The sequence below is a fragment of the Sorex araneus genome, chromosome 1 (genome assembly GCF_027595985.1).
Source record: "Sorex araneus isolate mSorAra2 chromosome 1, mSorAra2.pri, whole genome shotgun sequence".
Lineage (NCBI taxonomy): Eukaryota > Metazoa > Chordata > Mammalia > Eulipotyphla > Soricidae > Sorex > Sorex araneus.
The window spans coordinates 170,370,580-170,386,795 of record NC_073302.1 but is presented as its reverse complement, the minus strand read 5'-3'; the positions used below and the strand labels follow the sequence as shown (position 1 = coordinate 170,386,795).

Below are 16,216 nucleotides of genomic sequence, written 5' to 3'. Positions count from 1 at the left end.
ACCCAGCAATTATATCTCTGAGATGCAGTCCTAAGGAATTAATCAGAGCTGTTTAAAACAGTTTTATATGTAAGATATTCATTGAAGCCTATTTGTAAAATTTTTTGAAAAGAAAGGAAATAAAATCTCACAGATTTGAAGTAAACAATCAGAGACATCTAATAGAGTACTGTGGACTTACCCCACCAGGAGTGATCTCTGAGCTCAGAACCAGGAGTAAGCCCTGAGCACTGCTAGGTGTGGCACAAACAAAGAGATAAATAAATAAAAGAGTTGATTTTGAGGCATACTAAATGACAAAAAAAAATTATGATTTGTAGTTGAGGGAAAACACAGACTTGTAATTATGACATTGTAAATGCTAGCTGAGTTTGTAGAGTGCTGAGGAAATTCAGAGTACTTGGTGTGCCTCTGAAGCCTTGCACCAATCTCTAAGGTAAGTATTCATTTGTTTCTTTCATGGAGTAAAATGACATGTAGGTAGCAATTTCCCAAGAGTAGAGTAAAGCTGACCAACAGACATTGAAGCCAGGCTCACCCTTTTCCATAGCTCAAGCTCATGACAACTACACCCCCACCTTTCACAGGAAAAGCAGTTCAGGATAATGGTATCTCCCTCTGATACTTGTGCATGAAAAGTCTAACATACCCATAATTCATTATGCAAAGTCATTTTATACTGCAGCCTTGTGAGAATTCCTCTATGATATTGTATAATATAATACATAGTAAGGTGTGTCTTCTGGGAAGGCACGTTACTGTAGCTTTTCCCAAACTTGCTGTATGATCCCAAGTTAATGGAAAGTGAGCTATAATTCAAACTACTATATACAGAGAATCAAAAAAAGTATATATCAACCCTTGTCTTTTGATTAAAAAACTGAGGTTGTACAGGGGTTAAGGCAGTATTTTTTACATACAGCTGACTCTAGTTTGATCCCTGGAATTACCTATGGATCCCTGAGCCCCGCTAGGAATGATCCCTGAGCACAGAGGCAGGAGTAAAACCTGAGTACATCCAGGTGTGACCCAACACCACCTCCCTTCCTAAACAAACCCCTAAGATTACGAAGCAGTGGGAAGAAGTCGGGTGGAAAGGAGGAAGAGACAGGCTAGAAGTGACAAGGACAGTGATGGAGAGTCCTTGGCACTTCGTTTTGGTGAACTGGCAGTCTCTTTATACATCAGAAATATGAATATTAGCACTATTAAAGCCATGTTACCTAGATTACAACAAATATTTTTTTGTTTTGTTTTATTTATTTTTATTTTATTTATTTAGTTGTGTACTTATTTTCTACAGTGCTTGGGGTCAAACCCAGAGTCTTACACATACAAGACAAGTGTTCCACTCCTGGTACAACAAACATTTTTAAAAAATGTACACACATACACAAAAATTTAAAAGGTGTGTATAAGAAAGTGTATTAAAAAGATATATCCAATGAGTATATATTTATTATCTTTATATTGTAACATTGCAAGCAATTTTATTTATTTATTTAGGAGAGTCACATCTGGCTGTGCTCAGGGCTTACTTCTGTCTCTGTACTCAAAGGTCATTCTTGGTGGTCTGAAGAGCCCATATGCATTGCCAGGGATTTGAACCAGGTTAGCGACATGCAAGGCAAGACCCTTTCTTCTATGTTACCTCTTCAGCCTACAAGTATTTTTAATTTTTATCTGAAATGATAAAAATCCCTATAAAGCTTCCTATATTTTCCAAATTTCATGTATTGAAAACAATTTTACTTTATTAGATTTTTTTAAATTTAATTTAATTTTTTTTTAATTTTTTTTTGATTTTTTTTAATTTTAAAAGACACAATTAAAAACTGATCTTTTGTTCACATGACTTCCCTTGTATCCTCTATGTAATATGATTTAACTTCTAACTCTGAGCACTTGTCTTTACCCCAGTATTACATATGTCCAGCTGCTCATATTTCTTGAATAACTGCCAAAAGTACTAGAAACCTAGTATGAGGGCCTAACTGGGCCTTCTTTCCTTGTCTTGGGTACGTGTTTTCTGTTAGCAGTGCCATCATTCTTGAACACTTCCCGAGTAGGATTTTGATGATCATTTCAGTGCTGAGCTGCTGCTTTACCTGTTCCTAGTATTTTCTCATGTTCATTTTCCTTCACCCACACAGTCTATCCTGACTTATTTCTGATGTAGCTGGTAGTCTTGTCTGCTTCAGTAGTCACTCTCCTCACTTGTGTTTATTTTATTTATTTTTTTATTTAGCTATCATGAAATTACAAAGTTATTCATGATCTGGTTTCAGGCACACACTGTTTCAACACTGCTCCCTTCATCAGTGTCCACTTCCCTTTACCACTGTCCCCACAGTCCCAATTTCCTCCAACCCACCTATCTGCTTCTATGAGAGTTTCTTATATACACCACACACACACACACACACACACACACACACACACACGTTTTGTGGTTTACAGTATTGTTGCTGATAGGGTTTCATACACAACACTTTACCACCTTTCAGCACCATGTCCTACTGCCAGTTGCACACTTCCTTCCACAATGGACATTGTCCCTCCCTGTCCTATCCTCCTCTCCCCTTAAGTGACATGTTTCCTACTGAATACCAGTTCTACGTTCTTGGTTTCCACTGTCTTTGTGTATTAATTATTCCACAATTATGTTTCTTTATAGCCCGCATATGAGAGATCATTCTGTGTTGATCTCTCTCCCTCTGATCCTGTTCAGGTCCCTGTGTGTAGCAGCAAATTACACCACTTTATCTTTTCTTGTGGCTGAGTAGTATTCCATTGTGTGTATTTGCCATAGTTTCTATATCGAGTCATCTATTATTGGACACCTGGATTGTTTTCAGGTTTTGGCTCTTGTGGTTACTGCTCCAAAGAACACAGGGGTGCATATGTCTTTTCTCTATTTTGTTTTAGGGCCCGTGGGGGTATATTCCAAGAAGTGGAGTTGCTGGGTCAAATGGAAGTTCAATTCCTAGATTTCTTAGAAATGTCCATATCGTTTTCAGAAAAGCTAGACCAGTCAACATTTCCATTATCAGTTACTGAGTGTTCCTTTCTCCCCACATCCCATCAGCACTGGTAGTTCTTGTTCTTTTGGATGTGTGCCAGTATCTGTGGTGTGAGATGATATCTTATTATTGTTTGGATTTTTTTCATGTGCCTTTCAGCCATTTGGATTTCTTCCTTAAGGAAGTTTCTGTTCTTTTCTTCTCTCCATTTTTTGATTGAGCTGGATTTTTTTTGGGTAAAATTTTGCCAGTGCCTTATACCTTTGATATTAACTCCATATCAAATGGTTTTTGAGAAAATAATTTCGCCCTTTCCATGGACTGTCTTTATATTTTGGGTCATCACTTCCTTTGAGGTGCAGAAGTTTTAAGTTTGATATCATCCCATTTGTTTATCTTTACTTCCACTTTATTGGTCAGCAGTGTTTTATCCTTGAAGATGCCTTTTGCTTCAATGTCACAGAAAGTTATGCCTACATTTTCTCTTATGTACCTTATGGATTCAGGTCTGATATTGAGGTCTTTATGTTAAAATGGTTTGACTTGACTTTTGAGTGTGCCATTAGAAAGAGGTCTAAGTTCATTTTTTTTTTTTGCATATAGCTGACCACATTTCCAAGTACCACTTGTCCAAGATTGTTTACTTGCTCCACTTCATATATTTTGCTTCTTTATCAAAGATTAACTGATCATATGCATGAGGGTCTGATAGAATATTCAACTCTATTCCATTAACTTGAGGGCCTATCTTTATTCTAGTACCATGATATTTTAACTACTACTGCTTTGTAGTACAGTTTGAAGTTGGGGAAAGTAAAGCTTCCCATCTTCTTTTCCCCAAAGATGCTTTAGTTATTCTGTGGGTTGGGGGGTGGGGCAGTATAATTGCTTCTTAGAAATTTCAGGTGTGTTTGATCTATTTCTTTGGAAAATGTCATCAATATTTTTATACGGACTACATTGAATCTGTACAGTGCTTTTGGGAGTATACACATTTTAATGATATTAACCCTCTCAATCCGTGAGCAGGGGATAAGTTCCTATTTCCCTATGTTTTCTTTTATTCTTTGAAGTAGTTTATTGCAGTTTTCACTGTATAGAACTTTCATCTCTTTAGTTAAGCTGATTCCAAGGTACCTGCTTTTCTGTGAGTACATACACAAGGTACCTACATTGTGAATGTAATTGTTATTATTTTTAATATCTCTCTTCTTTTTCATTTGCTTATAGGAAAAGCATGGACTTTTACATATTAATTTTGTAGTGTGCCACTTTACTAAGTAAATTTATTGTTTCTAGGAGATTTTCTGTAGAGTCTTTAGGATTTTCTAAACATGATATGCCACCTGCAATTCATACTTTACTTCTTCCTTTCTTATCTGGATGCCCTTGATATATTTTCTTGCCTAATTGCTATAGCAAGTACTTCCAGTACTATGTTGAATAGAAGTGGTAAGAGTCCTCACTTATACTTAACACATAGTTATTCCCTGAATTTTTTCTGTTTTCTGTTATTTATTGCTTATTCTCAGCTTTGGGTCTGATTCATGTAGTGTTCTCTCCTGGAATGCCTTTGGTTTTTCTTTGCCTAAGTCTATATACAAGGTATTGTATTAATCCCTCCCTACACTTAGTGCCCAGCTTTTGATGAGTAGTCTAAACAGATGCACATATATGCTTGAAAAAATATGATCAACATATTCAATTGATCCAAGGATGTGCTCCAACATGCTTGAGACAATTGAACCCCGAGAAAAAAAGTAATTTCAAAATAGTTCCAATTAGTGATTTTTGTAAATGATTATAAGAATGCTTCATAGAGCCCCATAAAATAATCTTAAAAGTCTTCACTTTCTCATACATTTGATTCACAAATATAAACTAATGTTGTATCTTTCACCCATTTATTAATTATCCTTTAAAAGTTTAGTCCTCACTTAATGCAACTAAAATGAACTGTTTAGTGAAATTCATGAACTGACTTATGACAAGAAAAATTGAATTACGCTTTTCTTTTGAGATCGAGAGATGGTGACCGAGATATTTAATATTAAGGAAGATTATGGGAGTTTATTCATCTGTTTATCTGCCTGTACCTGTTTGTTGTTTAAAAAAATTGCATGAACTCTAATAGTATTAAACACATTAAGATTTAACTGAGAGTGGTGGAATGGAAGAGGCAGAGTGAGGAGAGATACTGAGTTACAGATGTGGGGGCTGGAGAGATAGTACAACAGATAGTGCTTGTCTTGCTTATGGCTAAACCAGTTTTGCTCCCCAGAACCACATATGTTCTCTTGAGCCCCTCTAGAGGTGATTCCTGAGGACAGAGCCATCTGAGCACTGATGAGTGTGCCCCTAGTCCTCCCCCCCAAAAAAAATGTTATAAATGCATGAACAGTGGAAACACCATACATTTGTCTATAGGATTACTAGAAAAATTGTGAAATATCTGTTAGAAAAAACAGAAATTTTCATCTTCTTCTAGAACACATGTAATAGAATTTAGAAGAGTTTGTTTTAGATAAAATAAATATATTTTCAAAGCAGTAAGTACAGTGTGCTGTACTGCTCTATTTGTTGTTTCTAGTAGTAAAATAGACTAGCAATATGAATTGATTGTAAAGGTCTTATACTTGATTAAACTGAGGCAGGTGGAGAAGATTAAGCTCAAGGTTATGACACCATATTGTTCTTTCATATAAATGTTTGAGAAATAATACAATCTCTGTTAATTATAGTAAGTTGCAATGTAATGCTTTTTATTGTTTCCCAAAACTTTCATCTTCTTATGTTCTTTAAAATATTTCCGAATATTTCTTTATTTCTATTTAAATTTTATTTTTTTTAATTAATTAATTTTTAAATTAGTGAATCACCATGAGGGTACAGTTACAGATTTACACATTTTTATGCTTGTGTTTCCCTCATACAATGTTCAAGCACCCATCCCTCCACCAGTGTCCATTCTCCACCACCAGTGAACCCAGTATCCCTCCCACCCCCCAATCTCATCCCACCCCTACCCGCTGTGGTAGGGCATTCCCTTTTGTTCTCTCTCTCCTTTTGGGTGCTGTGGTTTGCAATAGGGGTATTGAGTGGCCATCGTGTTCAGTCTCTAGTCTACTTTCAGCATGCATCTCCCTTCCCAAGCGGGATCTCCATCCACATTTTACTTGGTGTTCCCTTCTCTATCTGAGCTGCTTTTTCCCCCAGCATGTGAGGCCAGCTTCCAAGCCATGGAGCCAACCTCCTGGTACTTATTTCTACTATTCTTGGGTGTTAGTCTCCTACTCTGTTATTTTATATTCCACAGATGAGTGCAATCTTTCTATGTCTATCTCTCTCTTTCTGACTCATTTCACTTAGCATCATGCTTTCCATGTTGATCCACTTATATGCAAAGTTCATGACTTCATCTTTTTAAACAGCTGCATAGTATTCCATTGTATAGATGTACCAAAGTTTCTTTAACTAGTCATCTGTTCTTGGGCACTCGGGATTTTTCCAGATTCTGGCTATTGTAAACAGTGCTGTGATGAACATGTAAGTGCAGATGTCATTTCGACTATAATTTTTTGCTTCTCCGGGATATATTCCCAGGAGTGATATTGCTGGATAAAATGGGAGCTCAGAAAAATATTTCCAAATATTTCTAAGGTCTTCCTTAGCTGAGCAGATCATACTAAATCCAAGTAGCATAATTGGTGTGAGTCAACAGTTCATCCAATTTTACTGCGCATTTTCTTTTGTGATAACAACATGATGTTTTAATTTGTGGTTAGTCCATTCTAAGCTGTCAATATTTCTTTTTTTGCTCTGCTTTTGTTCCTACCATGATTTAGTTTATATAATCATATAAAAATGCCTTGGATAGAATAAAGGCATTTTTCAAACTTTATTTCAAGTAAGGCATTGTGGTAGTTGTTAAAGCAAGAGGAAGATAAATATAATGAAATTTAAGATGAAGTCCTCTATCAAAACAGTGACATGTTGATGAGAAATATAGTCTTAATTAGTGATCTTCTTGAGAACGACATGTAATACCCTGTTTTCTTTTCACTTTGATACTCCAGATTTTCTTCTGTGATGTTTTTCTTATTTTCTCCTTTATTTCTTATCGTTGATTTTTTGTGTCCTTTGCTAGTATACACATTGACTGGGCCATTAAATATCCAGTATCTTGAGCACTCTATCATAGAACATGACCTGGTGAAATTATTTCTTCCTATGACTTCTTGTACTTCCAATATATCCCCCAAATTGTATTATCAAGATAATATCTGCCAGGACTTGTAGGCTCCTGGGCATCAACCAAACAGGAATGCCATCTTGAACTTTATACCTGGATATCACAAAGACTTCTCAAAATTAACATGATAAAATTGAACTTAGCATAGTCCCCTCTAAACTGATTCTCTTTTGTTATAACCTATAGAAAATAATAGTACCTCTATCAAATTGTACAAACCAGAAACCAAGAACATAAACTGATTACCTCCCTCTATTTCTCCTATCATATACGATATATTACTCTCATTAATTCCTAATATCAGCTTTTTGAATCACCAACTTAGCCTTATTCCAAACCTCTATAAATATCTTTACTGTCCTCTACAGTGTCCTACAGTATATACCATATGTATATTGAAATCTATTTCCAGTGTTCTCCAAACTGAAATTTCCTAAACCTAAGTCCATTATGAGGGAATTGGAAATGAGAGTATAAATTTTATTGATATAAAGTTGACACAAAATATTATTTTAACTTTATATAATAATAAAAACTTTCTTGTAATCAAATTTTATCATGTTAAAATTCTCCATAACTTTTGTTTCTAAATATAAACATAAAAATTAGCATTATTTATAAAATCTATACAGATGTAATTTATTTATTTCTGCATCCACTTTGATATCACTCTGTCCTGTTATTTGCTTTCCACACATTCTTTTGTTTATATTTCCTTACCCTGGTGTGCTACTTTATGCCACAGAATCTTTGTACATAACTTTTTCTTTCTCTGAAATGTCCTCTTCCTCCTTCTATCAATTAATGCCAAGTTATATTTCTATGTCGGTCAGTATGTGACTTGTGTAGGAAAACTGTTCCTCAACCCCCAAACACTAGTGCATTTCCCATTAATCCATTATTTACTTTTTTTTAAATAAAAATTTTACTTTATTAAATCACCATATTATTTGCTTTTTTCCTCAATGAGTTTTCATAGTTAACTTTATCTCAATTCTTACTATCATCTAAGCTAGGTTTATGTTTTCTACTCGGTTCCATAAGGGTCTTTTGCTTACTGTTGTGTCTCTGTGTCCTCACACATAGAGATCAGCCACTCCTGGGAAGATGTGTCAAGTGAGTTCAGTCCCCACACTGCTTTGCCCTCCACGAAGCATGAGCCTGTGTAGTCCTGGTGGCTCTCGGCACTGCCAAGTGTCTCCTTAGTGTCCAGGCTACCCTGGCCCCCCTGTGGCCACTGTTGGCCACTGAGTATGACCTCTATAAGTAAAAAATAATCAACAAATATTAATTAAGGATTAAATGAATGAAAAATTGAAGTAGTGTTATATCAGATCTTGCTATATTTAATAGTACATTTAGATGATTTCAATCAGTTCATCCAAGTCGAAAAGGTGAGGTATGGGAAGCATGGTCTTGCTGAGAAAGCGCTTGTTATTCTTAGGAGAAACATTGGAGAGAAAGAGTTTTCAGCTCCCAACTGTTGCAAACAGGCAGCTCTGCACAACTGAGAAAAGGATATTTAGAAAGCGAATTCTCTGATGAGGTACCAGCCTTTAATATGGAGCCAATAGCCAAGAGAGAGTAGTGGGATTTTTTTAAACATTAGAACACAAAGTGATTGTAAGCAACTGGATCTTTGAACATTTCTATGGTCACATGTCTATGGAGCGGTTATTAAAAGAAGTGAAAATGTTGAATGAACATATCTGATACACCTAGATATCTTATAATTTATAACTTTATATCATCTGTTACTTCTTTTTAAAAATTTATTTCATGTATTTATGGGTGGTAGGGTGCAACTCTCAGGGGTGCTTGGTGTAATTTTTCTTCTCTACTGTGGTTTATTGGTGAGATATAGGGGTCACAGTGATAGTACAGCAGGTAGGGCACTTGCCTCGTCTCTTTTCATCTGCCTCTGACTAAAAGTGGCAACTGACAGTTATTAAAGAGTCATTTAAATAGTTCCACGATGGTCATTAAACAGTCATAACAAATCCTGAGAAATAGTATAGTGCATAAGGTGTTTGCCTTGCACATGACTGACCTGTGTTTGATCCCTGAGACTGATATTGTCTCCCAAGAGTGACCCCTGAGCACATAACTAGGAGTAAACCCTGGACACAGCTGAGTATGCCCTCTCCAAGTAAAATGAGGATTAAAAAATAAAGTCATAACAAAGAGCAAGGGCTAGTTTTGTAAGTAGGATGCTTAGAATAGTCACCAAGTTCAAATTTAATTGTAGTAAGATTTACAGAGTTACAGATAATTCTTTGTAAACTAGAAGTACTTTAAATTTATGGCAAAATTTTCTTTATCCTCATGCAACAATTAATTTGTATATTGTGCTCAGTGGAACCGGTAACTTTACTACATCTTGTGTCTAAGTAGCCAAATACTGAGTCTCAGAGGCTCTCTATACCAGTTTTGGAGTTCATTTTAAAACTTGGTATTTTATGCTAATATTTTGAGTTTGATCACTTTGGAGAAGCTAATGAGTAAGGCCTCACAATAGGCATTGAATATTTAATAATATTCCCAGTAATCATTCATTTTTCAAACAAAGGGGAATGGGGGCTGGGGTGATTAGTACAGTGAGTGGGGGCTTGTCTTGCACACAGCTGACCCAGGCTCAATCCATGGCACTGTATCTGGTCCCCAAGGCCTCATCAGGAGTGATCCCTGAGTGCTGGCATTTGTGACCCAGAACAAAACAAAATGAAAGAAGGCAATTTTGGAGCCAGGGTGATAATACAGGAGGCAGCATGCTTGAGTTGTATTTGACCAACCCAAATTCAATTCCTGTACCCCATATGGTCTTCTGAGCCCTGTCAGGAGTGACCCCTGAGCTCAGAGTCAGAAGTAAGCCCTGAGCACTGCTGGATATGGTTCCCAAACAAAAATAAGATATAAATAAAAATATAACAATAGCACTAGCAATGGGATGACAGAAGACAACTATAGGTCTACATATTAGACCAACATAGTTTGTAGGCTTATGTAGTTTTTAGTTATTTCACCTATATAAACCACTGTTTTCAGAATATAAAATAATTTACATTTTGGTAAGGAAGTTGAAACATCAAAGTAGTAAAATCTTAAGGATCTATTTGAAAACAGCAGATTATACCTATTCCATATTTTGGGGGATTTTTTGTTTGTTATTTTTCATTGATTTCCTCCTCCATCTTTGTTTGTTTTGCTTTGAGGTCACACCTGATGTTGCTCAATGACTGCTTCGGTTCAGTGTTTGGGGACCACTCCTTAAAACATCTCTTAATTTCTGAGTTCCTTTTATGGTGGTCATGAGGATGAAGTTTACTGACTTGTGTATGTTTAATTCACATGCAATTTCTCCACACAGCCATTCAACACTTCAATTTTAGTAAACACATTTCAAAAGTGGCAATTATCTAAACATATTAAAAGGACCTACAAGCATTAGGTTGTACATTAATGTTATTAATTATCTAAAAATTTTACAAGGACCTACAAGTATGATAAAGTGGAAACAATATTGATTATACTTTTTGTTGGGTCTTTGCACTTATCACACCTGTGATGCCAAGAGATCTTTCTTGATCCATATGACTGGCTTTTACTATTGGGTAGACAGGTACCTATAATAATTAATGCCCCCAAGAGATAACTTCTGATTCTCAAAAAGTATAATTAAAATTCAGTAGTGTCTGGTGATTTGGGTTTACTCTCTGTAGATTAACACTACAGAGAGTCCAAAACTTCTGACTGAAATATGCTAATACATTTAGCGCAAAGAATAATAATATTAACTAATATAATATATGCGCTAAAAATTATTATTTTATTGAATTACTCTGAGATACACAGTTACAAAGTTGTTTATGACTGGATTTCAGTCATGCAATGTTCAAACACCTGGAAATGTGTTAATATTTTAAAAATTAAAATGAGACATATATGTATTTTTAGAAATGAGCTGTAATAACTGATGTAACTGATGTATGGAACTAGTTCCATAAATTTGGGGCTTTAACATTTTTGGGTGGTTTCCTCATAGATGAAAACTCACTTCTAACTTTAAGTTGTATCTATTTATACCTTAGGGTAGTTATCACCATTAAAAAAAATAGATTCCTGAGCCAGAGTGATAGTTTAGCTGGTAGGGCACCTCTCTTGCATGTAGATAACATAGGTTCAATACCTGGCATTTCATATGGTTCCCTGAGCCTACTAGTAGTAATTCCTGAGTGCAGAGGCAAAGGGTAACTTCTGAGCACCAGGTGTGATAAAAAAAATTTAAAAATAAAGTAATTTTAAAAATAAAAATGAGTTTCCTTAAGCATGTTAAACTATCCTAATAAAAAAATTATTAAGAATTAAAACAGGGGCTGGAGCAATAGCACAGCAGGTAGGGCATTTGCCTTGCACGCGGCCAACCCGGGTTCCATTCCCAGCATCCCATATGGTCTCCTGAGCACCGTCAGGAGTAACGCCCGAGTGCAAAGCCAGGAGGTAACCCCTGTGCATTGCCAGGTGTGACCCAAAAAGCAAAAAAAAAAAAAAAGAAGAATAAAAACAAATAATGTATGTATATAAATACATAGGTGAACCCTGTGTGACTTCTTATTTTGAATCATCTTTAATTTTAAAGACAACAGAGATTTTACTATCATATTATGAAGATTAAAATAGATAACAAAATTTTCATGGTTTAACTATGTATTGTTTACTATTTGTTAAAGTGATAACATTTTTTCCCCTCAACTTTTTTCCTTTGGCACAAAAAGCAGACAAATCTCTTTAAATGTTTATCTTTACTTACATTCCTTTAAAGATTTTAAAAATCAGTTTTGGAAAGCCAAGAATCATATAGTAATATGGAGACTTCTCTGCTTTCATTTCCCACATTATTGCTTTTATTCTCAGCTTTTCTTTAGTTTTGCCATTGCCTTTGTTCTCTGAATCATGTAACTTATGGGCTCTGGTATAAATTTGGCCTGGTAATCCATGACAGAAACCATCTGGTTGGAATCAGTCCCCAGATACCTTGAATAACATGGCTTCAATTTGGGAATCAACCTTGAGACCACAAACTTGATTTTAGGTCAAAAACATGGTATCCTCAATCAGAAAGTTGAGGCAAACATCCTAATGTTGGAAAATCCAACTTACCCACCAAGCACCAACCAGCTTAAGAGGAAAGAAACATGGAGTAGTGGTCTGAGCGTGGGTTTTGAAGCTAGAAAGATTTGTCTTTAGAGTCCCACATTCATATTTATTAGCTAAATGACCTTGTATTAAGCAATGATTAGGTGTGATGAATAGCAGATATCCTAAGATTGTTAAAGACAAAATTTACTAAGAACCCAGGTAGTTTGTAGCTCAGTATCACCAAACAGTTATTTGTTCAAAATAAATATCAAGTATTGAAGTACAGGGTCCCAACATTAGTCTCCAGTTGTGATTTCAGAGTTGATTCTAATGATCTACTTGTCTAATAGTTTCTGCATGATTCACACTTGTTAGGACCAGTGAACCCCATGGTCACAGTACTTGAATGATAAGCTACTCATGTTGCAGCTCAAACCTCCCAGATAGCCTTCTGTTACACTGAACCCCACACACAATCAAAGTTAGAATTCAGTTCCAGTGTTTACTAATATAGCTAAGATTTTGTAAAATTCAATTGCATTTAAGCATACTTAAAAAAACTGCATCACTTACAAGTGAACAACTTGAGTTTCATAACGTAACCCATATACAGCTACTATTTTAAACAATGAGCCTATTAAAATCATTAGGGTGTGCCAAAGAGATAGTACAGCAGGCAAGGCACTTGCATATGTAGATCTGAGTTCGATTCCCCGGTACCCATATGGTTCCCTGAGCACCACCCAGAGTGATCCCTGAGTGGGGCTGGAGTGATAGCACAGTGGGTAGGGAGTTTGCCTTGCACACAGCCGACCCGAGTTCAATTCCCAGCATCCCATATGGTCCCCCAGCACCACCAAGAGTAATTCCTGAGTGTAGAGCCAGGAGTAACCCCTGTGCATCGAAAAGCAAAAAGCAAAAAACAAAAAACAGAGTGATCCCTGAGTGTGGAGGCAGGAATAACTCCTGAGCACTGTTGGGCCCAAAATCGCAAACAAAGTCATTAATGTATTCTATAAACCTATAATACTGAACTACACTATTACATCACTTTTCACCCTCTGTATCTGAACATTTGTTTGAGCCAATTCAATGCCCCAGAAATGGAAATGTAGCACCCATCAGAGTAAAAGCCTAATGCAACCCAACCATAAAGTTACCATGTTTCCTAGCACAAAGTTTCAGAGTTCCAGTAGATTTATAGCATTTTGTCCTCTTCTTTGTATTATAGTAGAATTCAACATGTACATATTTGCGATATATATGTATATATAAATTTCCCTTTCTGTCATTTTTGTGAAGCTGATCTCACTTTCACAGCTCCCCCAGCTCAATGGAGGAGGGAACATATGCTTCTCCATATGCCCAGCACAGACTCCTCAACGTGTTTCTTACTCAGAGCTCCATGATTGAAGAATGCTTGTAACAAATTATTTTTTTCTTCATAGTAAGTCATTCTACTGTACATTTCAAAACCTGTGATAAACTGAAGGTCTAAAAAAATTGAGGCAAATTTTGGGAAAACAGCTTCCCACCTGCTAAATAAGAGATTTTCTTTATGCCCAGGTATTCAGATACAGCAGTTTGACATTTAACCTGAAATGATACTCAGATTTTTCTGTTTTTTTTTACGTCTAAAGAGGTGAACAAAAACACGGAGTCCCTCTGACCATTCTCTAGGCTGCAGCCCGATCAGTACATGCCGTGCCTTTAATTCTCAAAAACTCCAAAATCCCACCTTAGCCAATATGGTCCTCCGTGTTCAGACTTATCTCTTCCTTCAGATAGGCTTTCAAAGATCCCCTTTTACCTATATGCCATACTGAACTGAATCTCTCAGTCCATTAAATGTATCCTTAAATCAGCCCTCAACTTCAGCAAAACATGTAGAGATACAATGTTCAAACACTGAGTCAATTTCACTACACAATTTCCTAGCAGGGATCTGTTCTTTCACCTGCTGAATCTCAAGCTAACTTCCACTAGTCAGATCTGAGGGTTAGGATGGATATAGGGACAGTGATTGTGAGGATATGCCTTTGGGTATCAACCTAAAGGGATCATGTAGTGGATTCTTTCTTTGGCCCCATAGTTGGAACTCCTTACAAGAACCAGATCCATCCGGGAATATCCAAAGCAATTCAGGCCTCCTGAGCTAGCTGACTTGATTATTCTAACCAGACAGATAAACAACTCACCAGTTTTCCCTTCAAACAACATGAGAGTTTTTCTAGCTGACACTGTCCCACTAATCGTCCAAACGGTTTCTGTTTCAAATTATGTTGTCAAAACTTCACATGGGAATCCTGAATTGATCTAAACTTTTGGTGCAGGTTGAATGATTTTGTGCATGATGTAGCTGTGAGATGTTCCAAATGCCAAACCAAGCCAAAACGGAGGTGCTTTGAAACATCATTTAAAAAAAAAATCTTTGAATTTGCTCACTTTTATTTAGAGCAGACTATTGGCAAAATGTCCTCTTTTTTTCCTTTTTAAGTTTTCCCACCTATTAAAGAGCATATGAGTCAATGAGATAACATTTGCTGAGTTCTTAAATGTGCTTAGTTCACTTGAAGGCGTTTAATTTATACTTTCCACAAATGGCTTTTTTAAAAGATTTTTTTATATTTGGAATCACTATGAGATAGACCCTTACAGAACTTCATGGTTAGGTTTCAGTCATACAGTGTTCCAACACCCATCCCTTCACCAGGCCACAAATATTTTAATCCAGAGTGAAAGAGACCACCATGGAGAGAAATGTTTGATAAAGATTCTGCAGAGAGAGTGATATTTTGCTGCAAGTTGAAGGGTAGGTTGCATTAAGATAGGCAAGAGTTATGGGAACCCCATTGCATGGTGGTGGTTGAGGCGAACTGTAGGCTGCATACAAAACCACAGAGGCAGGAAGATGGAGCTGACGTATCCTTTCCTTCCTACCTATTCTCCAGAAAGCCCTGCCTCCCCCAGCTGACTCATGCATCAGAATCACTCAAGGAGGGCTTGTTAAAACAGATTTCTGGGGCCCACTCCAGGAATTTGTGATGGAATGAAGTCCGGTGCTTGCATTTTTAACATATTCTCAGGTGATGATTCTGCTGGTTCTGAGTGATGATGGTTGTATGATGGTTCTGAATCCTAGTTTTAAAAACTGCTAGTCTATATTATATAGATAACTGAATAATGGTTCACCACTTAGTAAATCTCATCTGGAAATGACACTGTGAATTCTCTCTCTTGGCAGTGAGTACCTTTTGCTCTGTGATTTTTTTTTTCTCCCCATACTGAGGCATATGGTCCTCTCATTCACACCTTTAGATTATTCAATCACATCTTTTCTTCCCTATGCCATCCTATTCACACAATCCTCAGGGTTGCAACCAAATCAAGTTTGATCCCTTCCTGTCTGGTGTGTATGTGTGTGTGTGTGTGTGTGTGTGTGTGTGTGTGTGTGTGTGTGTAGTAACAAACTGATGTCAGATGTTATGATCTGTAGCTGATCTAAATTTGAAGATTTTTGCAAGGAAAGAGTTATCAGTTTTCATTTTCTACCTTCTCATCTCTTGCTAACTCACTGGTAAATTAATGTGGTGAGTGATGTAGGAGACCTTACTTTAATTTTTGGTTAAACACTAATGATTGTCCAAGGAGATTATTTGCCTTGGAATTATTTTTCTTTGAGGAGATGATTAACCAAGTAAGTGACTAACTTTAGACTGTTTTAGTTCTCATAATTGCATGTTGGTTTCAGGCTTTACATGTTAAAAATTAGATTACTGTTGACCCTTGACAGAAGATTTGACTT

The 16,216-nt window shown here is 36.4% G+C and overlaps 1 protein-coding gene across 2 annotated transcripts in view; it reads left to right on the top strand.

Annotated features, from left to right (window-relative positions):
• KIAA0825 (KIAA0825 ortholog) overlaps nucleotides 1-16,216 on the top strand; it is a 425,985-nt gene that overhangs the window by 163,813 nt on the left and 245,956 nt on the right. The window lies entirely within an intron of this gene.